We start from the raw sequence: 13,755 nt of genomic DNA on the forward strand, positions 1-13,755 counted from the left end.
TGCTGACGTGTGCATTGCGTCCATAATGTTGAGGGAGGCCAGTCTTGTTAATAATCAAGTACTCGTCTCATGTGACAAAATACATGCTTTCCTAAAGAAGTATATGAAGTCACAGATCAAATCCTACTAATCTGCAGTTTATATTTAAGCACTTAGTAGTTCCAGGCATGGTGCTAAGCACTTTACCTAATCTCACTCAATCTTCACAACAAACTCTGCAAAACACATATGTTATTAGCCCCATTTTCAGGCTAAGATGTAGAGATTTGGTGAGGCTGAGTAATAGTCAGGGTTGCACAACTACTAAGTGGCAGAGTCAGGATTTGAACTCATCTCTGCCTGACTTCCAAGGATCTCCTCAGACATAAGCAAAATCACAATAGAGAAAATACTTAAATTATATATTATATATTGGAAGGGAAATATTTCCTTTAAAAATAAACAGAATCAAAATTACTGAAGTCCCATCAAAGTTTCTCTACCACTCTACAAGTAGAGAGAAATGGGAAATAAGAGGAACAGTCAGCTTTATGTTTTTTGTTCCTTGATTTCCTGCCATGCTCCTTCAGGATACACAGTTGCACTGTCTTCTTTTTAAAAACTCCTATGGAATAGATCAGACGTGAATATGGAACTTGAATAGATCAAGTTTTTTTTCCCCCTCATTTCAGGCTTAGAATCTAGCAAAGTTAGAAGGGAAATCCTTCCACTGGGCATGTAAAAAGTTAAAACAAGCCCGTGGGATGACTCTTTGCTTCTCTGACCTATACTAGAATTATGTATAAAATGGAAACTCTGATAAATGGATATAATAACCAAGTGACACAGACACATATCTGCACACCCACTGTCTTTGTGTCCTAATGCTGATACAGTGCAGCTGCAGTATCAGTGACACGGTGTTCCTGGGAAGTTGATCAATGATTCCCTTCCACAGTTCAGGCTTTATTATAGGAGGTATTAGTTAGCTAATTACTATTAGTCGAGTACCTTGGTGTGCCTTCTTCAAGAGCTCCTTTAAATGCTCCTCTTTTATTCTACTTTCAAGTCCCAAAAGCAGATGCTGCTTTTATGGAAAAGCCTAATTGCTGTGGAATCTAACGTATGTCCTACTTCCATATCCAAACCTCCGCCTTCCTGTTTAATGGACAGCATTCTCATGACTCACGTTTGATTTATGGGCTGGAAGGCGCCACACCTTTTTCTGGTCCTGTCTGCACATATTGTTAAGTGTCATCAACTCTGGAAAAAAGCATTCATGAGTTAGTTATGTCAATAATATGAGACATTAAAAGAGACTTGTCCTACAAACAAGACAGTCAATAACAAATGCAAGGTTTGGCAGGCCCATGTGCCTCTCTGCTGCACCCTAGAGCCTGTAGTGACTGTTTTCTTCATGTTTGCAGCACGAGGCATCCCTGAAGCTCATCATTAGATAGCATGTGCCTCATTAATATCTGTCCACTCTAACATTTTCAATTCTTTTTGGATTAGCAAAAGGGAACAGAGAAGTGCAATTTAGATACCTAATAAGTAGTGTAAAATAACAAACAGTAGCCTAGAAAGCAGCGGGATGTGGGGACTGTGTTCTGTGGGGGCAGTTGTTGTTTTGGATGGTTCATAGCTCTGACTCATTTCCCAGCATTCACCCAATTTGATGCTACTATGAAAAAATAGTGTCTATAAAATCCACATCCCAAAGAACTCATTGCAGATAACTCCCTTCTTCCGTTTTCCCAGCCTAACAGAATACAAGTTTGTTCTGAGGATGAGAGAAAACCTATCCCATTAAATCCTTGCCTAGCACCCAGGGTGCCCCATGACACAGGTCTGGTTAGTGATGCTGACAAAAGGCCTCTGGGTGTTTTCAGGAACACTCGTGCATTCCTGCTCAAGCCCTGCTCTTTCCGCCTTGAGTGTCGACGTGAAGCCTAGAGCTGCAGCAGCCATCTTGCAACCGTGAGAAGAGGAGCATGAGAATTACAGCCTACAGCTGAGGGTGGCAGAGAAGGACGGCAGAAGCCTGGATCCAGGATGGCACTAACGCCTCCTTTACTAGCTTCAGACTTCTTATTGCTTGAAATAAATGCCTATCACACTTAAGTCACTGTTACTCTGGTTCTTTGTTCTTGCAGGTGAAGGGTACAATAACCAATACAGTCATACACACACCTTAGCTTCTGTTTCTGAATTCCCCAATTAAAGCTATACATTTCTCTTAAATTCAGAGAGAAGTGGCCCTGTTGCCTTTATTTGGGATCTGGGCATTGACGCTCCACAACAGCCTCTTGCTTTCATTACAATTAACTAGAGCTAGATAAATACTGGAGTTAAATGCAGGGCATGGGGCGGGTGGCAGGGGGGGAGGTGGGGAATAAAATTAAAAACATAGGTAATTATGAATAGTTACTGGATCTCACAACTATTCATACTTGAGGGACAACTATGTATAAAGTCAATGGAATTGTATGCATTATACAACCATTGTTATGGTTGAATAATGTACAACAGAATATTATTCAGCCATTAAATGAATGAGGACTGACTGATTCAAGCTGCAACATGGGCAGACTTTGACAACTTTACTCCAAGTGAAAGAAGCCAGTCACAAAGGAGCACATGCTGTGTTACATAATTTCTATGACATTTCATACAAAGAACAGGCAAATCGAGACAGACAAAAAGCAGATTAATGGTTATCAGGGGCTGGGAGGACAGGGGGTGGGAAGTGGCCACTCAGCTGGTACAGAATTTCCTGTTCTGGAATTAGGTAGTGATGGTGGTTACACAATATTGTGAATGCACCAAAAGCCATGAACTGTATATTTTTAAATGGCTAAAATGATGAATTTTATATGAATTTTACCTCAATAAAAAAAGTCATTTATGCCATATTAATTATAAAATGATACTGATTCCAGAGAGACTACATTGTAAGAAAAGATAGGGTTGATAAAATGTAATATATTTGATGACACTGAAATTTGGAGCTTTTGGCCAGGCGTGGTGGCTCATGCCTGTAATCCCAGCATTTTGGGAGGCCAAGGCGGGTAGAACCCTTGAGGTGAGGAGTTTGAGACCAGCCTGGCCAACATGGTGAGACCCTGTCTCTACTAAAAATCAAAATTATTAGCCAAAAAATAAAAACACAAAAATTAGAGTGTGGTGGTAGGCACCTGTAATCCCAGCTACTCAGGAGGCTGAGACAGGAGAATCGCTTGAACACAGGAGGCAGAAGTTGCAATGAGCTGAGATTGGGCAACAGAGCAAGACTCAGTCTTCAAAAAAAAAAAAAAAAAAAAAAATTTGAAGCTTCTACACAAATAGCATTGTATCAATTCAGAAATGAGCTGGCTGCATTTAGTTTGAAGTTCGTTTTTGTTTCACAGAAGTCCTGCTGTGGATAATCTGTGGCCCATGAACTCTCTCCCTGTTTGTACAAGGACCAGATTCTGATATGTCCTATATTCAATATTTGGCTTCCATCCACAGTGTTACTTTGTGGTCCAAGATGGCTGCTGAAGTACGAGCCATCATTTCCCATTCCAGGCATGCAGCAGGAAGAGGGAAAAGACAACAAGTCCTTCCTCTCAGCTAAGTCGGTCTCTCTGGACAGAATAAAGGCACGGTTAAGTAAATACATATATCCAGAGAAAGTGGGGAAAGCGCTAGGAAAGCGGGATTCCCTGTTTTATCTGTGCACTCGACCTGGCACAAGGCAGAGCACACTGAAGATGCTAAAAAAAAAACTGTGTGAAATGAACGTGTACCTTCATGGATATGGATAAATGCATCATATAACCATTTACATATTTTCAAAAATAATACACAGGGAAATGTTTATGTGAAAGCAGCATGTTATACTATAGTGTAATTCCAATTTTCCTGAAAATGTATATGCCTCGAGATCAGAAATATACTAATGGATCAAGTGAGTTTTCAAATATATGGTGAAATTGCCCTGATATTGTATTTCTTCATACTTATGAGCCAGAGTATTACTTTTTCTAATTAGAAAATAAATCAGTAATCTTACAATTCATCTAGAAGAGGACTACATCAGTCTAAGTATTAGAAGCGAATTAGCACAGAAACAGAAAACCCAATATAGCAGGTTCTCACTTACAAGTGGGAGCTAAACCCTGGGTACACATGGACATAAAGATGGGGACAGCAGACACTGGGGACTCCAAAAGGAGGGAGGGAGGAAAGGGGGCAAGGGCTGAAAACTTTCCTGTCAGATACTATGTTCACTGAGTGACAAGATCTACAGAAGCCAAAACCTCAACATCACACAAGATACCCTTGTAACAAACCTTCCATGAACCCCGGAATCTAAAATAAAAAATAAAACCAAAAACAGGTAACAGGGCCTGGTGTGGCGGCTCATGCTTATAATCCCAGCACTTCTGGAGGCCAAGGCAGGAGGATTGCATGAGGCCAGGCCAGCTTAGGCAACATAGTGAGACCTGTCTCTATAAAGAGAATTTAAAAGCCAGAAAAAAATGTTCCCACCCACCCCTAAAAAGTGCTTCCCTCACCCCCAAAAAACAAGATGGCTAGGTGTGGTGGCACATACCTGCAGTCCTAGCTACTCGGAGACTGAGGCGGGAGTATCCCTTCAGCCCAGGAGTTGGAAGCTGTAGTGAGCCATGGTCACAGCACTGCACTCCAGCCCAGGTGACAAAGCAAAACCCTGTGGCAAAAAAAAAGTATAAAATATACATTTAAAACAACAAGCAGTGAATCTCTACACCAAAGAGAATAGCCAACACCCCAGCTGGCAGCTTCGCTTTATTATTCTGGGGGAAGGAGGATGCTGATATCGACAGTGATACTACATGGAGTCATACCTATCCCTGCATTTCAAGGTAGCAAATTGTTTGTCTACATAATAGTACAACTTTTTTTTTTCAGCCTAATAGGTGGGCATATATGCTCATTCTTTAAATATGAAGACAATTTTAAGGCACACAGGGAAAGATCCATTTATGAAAGCAAACTCATCATCTGCTTTCAGATCAAGATAACTTGCAACTGACTGCACTGAACTTGGCGCTTCTAAGCACAATGCATACCCACTACCACCTTAGAATGTCTGTTGTTCCCAATGACATGGGCTAAATTTTGTAGCCCTCACCCCCCCACCCCTTCCCAGCACTTCAAATGTTGACATTTTAAACCTCAGTATCTCAGAATGGGACTACTTGGAGTTGTGGTCTTTAAGTAGGAAATAAGTGAAATTGAGATCATTAGGGTGGGCCCTCATCCAACATGGCCAGTGCCCTTCTAAAAAGAGATTAGGACACAGACACGAACAGAGGGAAGACCAACTGAAAACACACAGAGAAGATGGCCAGCTACAAACCAAGGAGAGAGGCTCAGAAGACACCAATCCTGGCCACACCTTGATCTCAGAATTGCTGTGGTTGAAGCCACCCAGCCTGCAGTACTTGGTTACGGCAGCCTGAGCAAACTAATACACTCACCCCTCCTGTTAATTAGGTGTTTGGTGACAGTGAGGGTTAATTTGATGTGTCAATTTAGCTAGGCTCTGGTGGCCAGTTGTTTGGTGAAACACCAGCCTAGATGTTATGCAGATACATTTCAGATGTGATTAACATTTAAATATTTAAATTAGTAGATTCAAGTAAAATAGATTTCCCTCCATAACGTGGATAGGTCTCATCCAATCAGTTGAAGGTCTGAAGAAAAATGACTGAGGTCCCTGAAGTGGAAGAAATTCTGCCTTCAGACTCAACTATGCATCAACTTCTGCCAGAATTTCTAGCCCGCTAGCCAGCCCCAACCTACCAACCCCACAATCAAGAGCCAGTTCCTTAAAATAAATCTCTATAGGTGTGTGTGTATATATATCTATACCCATACCTATCTGCATACATGCATGTATATATACACATAGGTGTATTCACATACACATGTATACATATATGTGTGAATATATATATATACATATAATTATGTCTGTCTGATTCTGTTTCTCTGGAGAACCCCCAGACAGTAACTAAGGACTGATATTTCATATACCTAACTCTGTGCTCTTGTTTTATTTAAAATATTTTAATACATTTTACAAGTATGAGAAATATTTCAGATCATATTTCTCATACTTTTTAAATGTAAAATACATTTACTTATTCCCAGAGTTGTAGACGGAAGAACTGGTCAAATACTTGCATCCAAGCCAATTAATTCATCGGCGTGCTTCTCTGTCATGTTTTAACGATGACCTGGAGCACTGTGAGAAGATGGTAGCAGATGAGAGCCGGGGAGAAGGCAGAGAAATCCTCCGCGGGCCTTAAGGTTACACCCACAGTGTGCTGCAGCCAGTGAATTCCATGAGAATGAACAACCGGGGTTGTAATTTTCAGCTTTGTTGCGAGCATCCTGCCTTTCCCTTGTGATCCTGCCTAATCTTGTTCCCCTGCACATTTGCTGCCTCATTTCTTCCTTCAGAAATGGCATATTTTCTTTCTGCTAAGTATATAAACAGCTTCTAACCCAGTGAGCAGTCTGCTGTAGATGTGGAGGATTTGGCCAGGAGGAGAAACAGAGAAGTGACAAACAGATGAGAGCAGCGGGCAAGCCTGGGGAAGGTCCCTGAGCACAGAGCACCTGGAGGGCAGGGCCCAGGGGCAGGGAGGATGAGGAATGTATCCACTTGCACCTGTGACCAGGGACACAGACGTGTGAGCCTCGCTGACAGAAGACAGCTGTGAGACCCAAGGCATCAAGAGCTTCACATAGCTAACAGAGCTACATATACCTGCGAATTTCTCATGTTGAAGAGGCTTTCCACGAAGGCGAGGGAATTTAGAGAAAAACAAAGGGCAGGGTGGCCCTTGGGAAGACTCATATGCCTGGGATGGCACCAACAATGGGCTGGACTTTGAAACAGTGAGAGTCATGAGGCAGGGCCGCGCACAGTGGCACACACCTGTAATCCTAGCACTTTGGGAAGCTGAGGCAAAAGAAAATCACTTGAGCCCAGGAATTCAAGACCAGCCTTGGTAATAAAATGAGATCCCCATCTCTACAAGAAAAAAAAAAAATTCTGAGAGGGAGTCTCACTCTGTCTCCCAGGTTGGAGTGCTATGGCATGATCTCGGCTCACTGCAACCTCCACCTCCTGGGTTCAAGTGATTCTCCTGCCTCAGCCTTCCAAGTAGCTGGGATTACAGGTGCACAGCGCCACGCCTGGCCAATTTTTTATATTTTTAGTAGAGATGGGGTTTCACTGTGTTTCCCAGGCTGGTCTGGTACTCCTCAGCTCAGGCAATCCACCCGCCTCGGCCTCCCACCAGGCCAAACATTTTTTAAAAATTAGGCATGGTGATACACACCTGTAGTCCCAACTACATGGGAGGATGAGGTAAGAGGATCACTTGAGCTCCAGCACTTAAGACTGCAGTGAGCTATGACTGTACCACTGCACTCCAGCCTGGGTGACAGAGCCAGATCCTGTCTCTTTAAAAAAAAAAAAAAAAAAAAAAAACAGGGATATGAGGCAGTTTACATGGCAGATACCAAAACCATTTGGGAAATCTTACTCACCATAACACACCAAGAAACAGTATTGTCCAATAAAACTTTCTGCAGTGATGGAAATACTTTATACCCACACTATCCAATATGGTAGCCTCCAGGCATATGTCGCTACTGAGCACTCTAAGCTTTGCTAGCGCCACTGAGCAACTAGCTTTTACATTTTATTTAATTTTAATTAGAATTTAAATAGCCACGTATGGCTGGTGGCTGCCACACTGAACAGCACAGCCATTATATCTTTATAATACAGGGATTGACGTGTCTTCCAACGTAGTTTGCGGAAGGAGTGCAAAATAAATGAGCGCACAATCCTACAAATAAATGAGCAATCTTCTTGCTACACAAGAGTGCTCCACATTTGAATTACTGGCAATCTGAAGGGTTGGGTGGAGCCCGTGAGAATGAAGACACCTCCTAAAGACCCTAAAAAGCCTGGTGGAGGAGCTTAGCTACCAGCACAACCTTATCCGGTAAGCCGTGAATTAGAATGTCCCTTGCAGGAAACACCATTATTTGGGTGCATAATTAACCCCAGTCTGGTCATCAGTTATAACCTTAGAAACAAAAGCTAAAACTTCCCACCTCTGGTCTATTTCCAAAGGCGAGATTGTTGTTTTAGGTACTTCCATTTTTAGTAGATTTAGAAGAAAATCCCCCCAGCTGTAAGGGAGCTTTACAAATAGGAAAAAATTACATTTGTCATATTTGTCTTAGGAGAATCTGGGCTCAGCCACGGACTCAGAAGCGCTGGTCAACACCTCTGTGCCCCCTCCCCTTACCTGTTCCAGCTATACAGCTAAGAAAGAAAGGCTTTCTCAGGGTTTCTTTGAGGAAAAAGATTAGAACCATTATAAAGCATTTCAACAAATGCAAAGTACCCTGATTATAATAAGTACATAAATTATAATAAGTTTTTACTTATTTGATTTCCTCTTTTGGGGGGAAATGAAGCAGTGCTTTTGAAGATAATATGGAAAAAGTTTAAAAGCACAATTACAGCTGAGTCTTCAAAACAGAGTAAGAGGCTGCGGCTGCCTGTGTGTCCAACCAAGCACACGTGCACCAGCGGGGCCTGAGCAGAGGGAGCACCCGGCTCTGGCAGGGGAGATGGAGGGGGAGCCTCAGGTTAGGGATAGGGAAAGCTGTGGGGTACATTGTGCCTGGGGAGGGAAAAGCACAAAATGAGAGGCTCTGAGGGACAGAGAGGAAGGAGGGCAGAGCGTGAGGTAGAGCAACCCAACAGCCACGGAGGCTGAAGAGATGATGGAATGCCGACAGGAGTGCTGTGAACATCATAAAATGATCCCCGACTGACTGAATGAACAGCGAGAGCAGGACGGGTTTACTGACAGCACCCCGACTGTCAACGGACACCATTTAAGGCTCTATGGTTCACAAGGCTGTTTTGGCTGCTTGCAGTAAGTTCTTCTACAAATTCCTTTTTTGGTTTTTTTTTTTTTTTTTTTTTTTTTGAGACGGAGTTTCGCTCTTGTTACCCAGGCTGGAGTGCAATGGCGCGATCTCGGCTCACCGCAACCTCCGCCTCCTGGGTTCAGGCAATTCTCCTGCCTCAGCCTCCTGAGTAGCTGGGATTACAGGCATGCGCCACCATGCCCAGCTAATTTTTTGTATTTTTAGTAGAGACGGGGTTTCACCATGTTGACCAGGTTGGTCTCGATCTCTCGACCTCGTGATCCACCCGCCTCGGCCTCCCAAAGTGCTGGGATTACAGGCTTGAGCCACCGCGCCCGGCCCTTTTTTTGGTTTTTTGAGACGGAGTCTTGCTCTGTTGCCCAGACTGTAGTACAGTGGCCTGATCTCAGCTCGCTGCAACCTCCACCTCCCGGGTTCAAGTGATTCTCCTGCCTCAGCCTCTCAAGTAGTTGGGACTACAGGCACCTGCCACCAAACCCAGCTAATTTTTGTATTTTTGGTAAGATGGGGTTTCACCAAGTTGGTCAGGCTGGTCTCAAACTCCAGACCTCAGGTGATCCGCCCACTTCAGCCTCCCAAAGTGCTGGGATTACAGGCATGAGGCACCAGGCCCGGCCTTCTTCTACAAATTCTTTCCGGAGTTTACCCAAGAACCTTTGGTGGAGACAGAAGGCGTTAGTAAAATGGCCTATTGTCATTTAACTGAGTTCACATGTACAGCAAAATGAACGATACCAGGAGAAGCAGCAGCCATGATGTATGGAAAGCAGCACAATGTCTATAAATGCTAGAAGCCATCTAAGCCCGAAGTCAGGAACAAACAAAACTCAACTTCAGACCGGACGTGGTGGCTCACACCTATAATCCCAGCATTTTGAGAGGCTGAGGCAGGCGAATCACCTGAGATCAGAAGTTCAAGACCAGCCTGGCCAACAAGGTGAAACCCCGTCTCTACTAAAAATACAAAAATTAGCCAGGTGTGGGGTGCCTATAATCCCAGCTACTCAGGAGGCTGAGGCAGGGAGAATTGCTTGAATGCAGGAGGCGGATGTTGCAATGAGCCAAGATCACGCCACTGCACTCCAGTCTGGGCAACAGAGTAAGACTCCATCTCAAAAAAAAAGAGAAAACAAAACTTCATTAAAGGAAAATACCACAGGAAATGGTGCGGCCAAAAAAGGGATGGGTGCAGAAACTTCACGTTATCACTGCGTCACTGCCATCTGCAGAATCAGACCCTGTTGAAACTGAGGTGGAGACTGCCGAACACACAACTGAAGGGGAAGACAAAGGCATCGAAACATTAGAGGAAAGGGCTTCTGCTCAGCAGTCCATAAAGCGCTACAGAGCAAGCGTTCCTCTGCTGATTCTGCTGTAGCACCGTTGGCAGATATTACCAGCAAGTACTGACACGGGAGTGGGGCAGGGAAATGCTGGGTAGAGAAAGGCGGGGTCCCCGGCGAGGGCTCCACCCTCAGGGCCTGTACCCACGGGCCTAGGTGAGGACAGGCACTCCTGTCTTCATGCCCAAATGTTGCATTTTCTAAGACCACCCTGGCCTGCCACACCCCCATCCTGGGCCTATAAAAAAATCCAGACCCTTGCAGGTATGGACACAAGCAGGTGGATGTCGAGAGGAACACAGTGGCAGAGGAGCACACAGGCGGCTGGACATCGAGATGAGCAGAAGAGTGGAAGAGCACACCGACAGGCACCTGCAGATGCCTGCAGGCCATCGACTGGTAAAACAATGCAGACACCAAGGGGAATCTGGACTGGGCAGTGGGGCAACAGCCTGGCCACCAAGTGGCCGGACTCCAAGGGAAACTTCCCACTCCATCCCCTTTCTGGCTCCCCAGCCATCTGCTGAGAGCTACTTCTACCATGCAACAAAACCTTGCACTCAAATTTCCAAGCCCACATGTGATCCGATTTTTCTGGTAGACTAGGGATACAGAGAAAGCCCTCTGTCCTTGCAATAAGACAGAGGGTCTAACTGAGCTGACTAGCACAAGCCACCTACAAACAGCAAAATTAAAAGAGTACCTGTAACATGCCCACTGGGGCTTCGGGAACTGGAAACATTTACCCCTAGACACTGCCGTGGGGTTGGAGGCCACGACCACAACCTGCCTGTCTGCATGCCCCTTAGATGTCTGAGCAACAGGCACTGAGGAAGCCAGCCACACCCCCATCACACACCCTGTGAAGGGGATAAGGGAGCTTTTCCTGTTTCAGTACCGTCAAAGTGACACAAAAGGGCAGATTAAAGAACACAGCTGTGCATCTGACTCCACAGGCAAACAGGAACACAGGAAATCACACTTCACTGAGAGTTCCAGGTGTGAAATATGCAACAAAAGACAGAGCACATGGAAACAGCACCTCAATTGTTACCACCTTAAAGAACCTGGAGGCAGTAAGCAGCAAAGAACCGGGGGAAAAAATCATGTATGTCAGGACTGTGAGAAACCACTGGACCATTTTGGACATTTTAAAGAACATCTTTGAAAACATACAGGTGAAGTGTTCAAATTGTCATGAACAATTGAATGTTCAAATTATCATGAATGATTTGCTACAAGTAGCACCCTCAAATGTCACCTCACTGCCTGCCAAATGAGTAGGGGCAAAAAAAAAAAAAAAAAAAAAGGAAGAAAGAAGCTCTATGAATGCCAACAGTGTGTTTCACAGCTGGGACCAGTTCAGAGATCACTTGGTAACACACGCAAGAGATAAACCCCATCATTGTACCTTATGTGACTTGCGGTTTATGCCAGGAACTGAATTCAGGAGGCATCTCGGTGATACAATATTTCAGAATGTCTAGTAATGGAAGAAGTTCTTTCAGTAGAAACACATGGACAAACTGAGCCTGTGACATCGCTGATGTTATAGAACAAGCTGGGAAGGTGCATGTGCTACCATTGCTTCAGGTCCAGGTGGATTCAGCACAAGAGACTGTGGAACAAGTCCATCCGGATCCACTCCAGGACAGCCAGGTGCACGAAGCACCCGCGAGTGAGCTTCCAGAGCAGGTCCGAGTGAGTTATGTAGAGGGGGGGTTGAATTCAGCCTCAAGAAGGTACTGAAGTACAGAGAGGACCTGCGGGTAAATCAGATGCCAGTGGAAGCACAAAGTGAACTTCCAGAAGCAGGCTTGGACCACATGACCCCAGAAATCATGACCCAAGAGGAGAGAGAGCCTAGCCAAGCAGATGCTGCTGAGGCTGCCAGGGAGGATCAGTAAGATGCTGAGGACTCGAAATCAGGCAAGCAGTGCATTCTGAAGCCGAAAGGCAGACAAAGAGGACAGAACAGCTCTGCTGGTTTTAGAATGAAATTATACATGAATAGATTTTTAAATTTATTTGTTGGGTTTCTGAACTGATTAAGGGTAGTATGACTGTCCTTAAGCTAACAGGCAAGTGGACCAAAGTTAAGCTATTTCCTGTTGTTTCTGTTGGAACAAACTGATTCCCCTCCCCCAAGTTAATGCCACGGAGGAGGGATCTTTTTTCCATAACTGAAGGGATCTTTTCTGTAACTTAAATGGATTATATTCTTATTATATAGAGGTGTACAAATGTATCTACGTTCATTGTGGTAAAAGTTCTCCCTTTTCCCTTTCCCAGGTCATGTTCTTCCTCAAATTTTTTACAGATTGTAAAATCAAGCTTAAATCATTAGAATACAAGTTCATGTATTCTAATGCATGATGAGAAGTGCATTGCTACTGTGCAGCAGAATTTTCGCTTCTGGCTTTCTTTAGTTTGAACAAAGGTTCTTGTCTAGCCCGTAGTCACCAATGCTGTCTCTGCAACAGAAAGACTGGTGGTGGGAAAATTTCTAGAATGTTAAAACAAAACAAAACAAAACAAAACAAAAAAATCCATGTGCCTTTTCAAAACCGACTTAACTTCTACAAAGCTTCTCTGCTTCTTTCAAAGTTTGTTTTAAGGAGCAATGTAGATGATGCTATGATACTTTATATTTTTGCTTATAATGAAAACCACCAGTTCTTTTTCACTTTTAAGTTAGGTTGAGAAATTTTATTTAGTGGCAGCTGAAGGCCCATTTTCAAGTGGAAAAATACATTTACATTTCTGTGGTAAACTTTATTTTGATGAAAAGTTGCACTAGTATTTTACCACCAGGTTAAAAAAGAAAAAAAAAAGATGAGCATCATTTAAAAATCAATGTATTTAAAATAAAGCTTTGCTCTGAATGGAATCTTTCCCCCGATCCTTAATGTAAAGACCTTGTGCTATAACTTTCAAAGCCATACGAATACAAATAAGAGTGCTAAACTGCGGACTTAAAAGTAGGTGTATAAATATTTTTAATCAGTATTACTTGGAAAATAAAATATAACAAACACATTTTAAAAAATAGAGTAAGAAACTTGACAAAATGATCTCAAGGTAAGAAACATACTATTGGTTTCAGATGCCAGTTTTTAAGAGATTTGTTACAGATTGAAAGGGAAGTGAGTGGCTGCAGCAGACACTGTGACCAGCTCTCAAATCATGATCGTGCCTTGAGTCATTTCTGAGAAACCAGTAAACAAATTCTTTCACTTTGACTGCTAGATCATGCTGCTCAGACCCATCTGCTTTGCACCCATTTGAAGGCTCCATCACACATTATTTTGAAAATGGTCATCCTGAGTCAGACTGAGTAATCACAGATAATGACTTTGGTTTCCCTCTCATCTGTTTTTCACTCAATCCTCTATATCCCATTTTTTTT

General features: G+C 43.4%; 1 pseudogene; it reads left to right on the plus strand.

Annotated features, from left to right (window-relative positions):
• The first annotated feature begins 9,671 nt into the window (after positions 1–9,671).
• Positions 9,672–12,344, plus strand: LOC104652078 (zinc finger protein 131-like; annotated as a pseudogene).
• Positions 12,345–13,755: the final 1,411 nt, after the last annotated feature.

Source organism: Saimiri boliviensis, chromosome 10 (genome assembly GCF_048565385.1).
Source record: "Saimiri boliviensis isolate mSaiBol1 chromosome 10, mSaiBol1.pri, whole genome shotgun sequence".
Lineage (NCBI taxonomy): Eukaryota > Metazoa > Chordata > Mammalia > Primates > Cebidae > Saimiri > Saimiri boliviensis.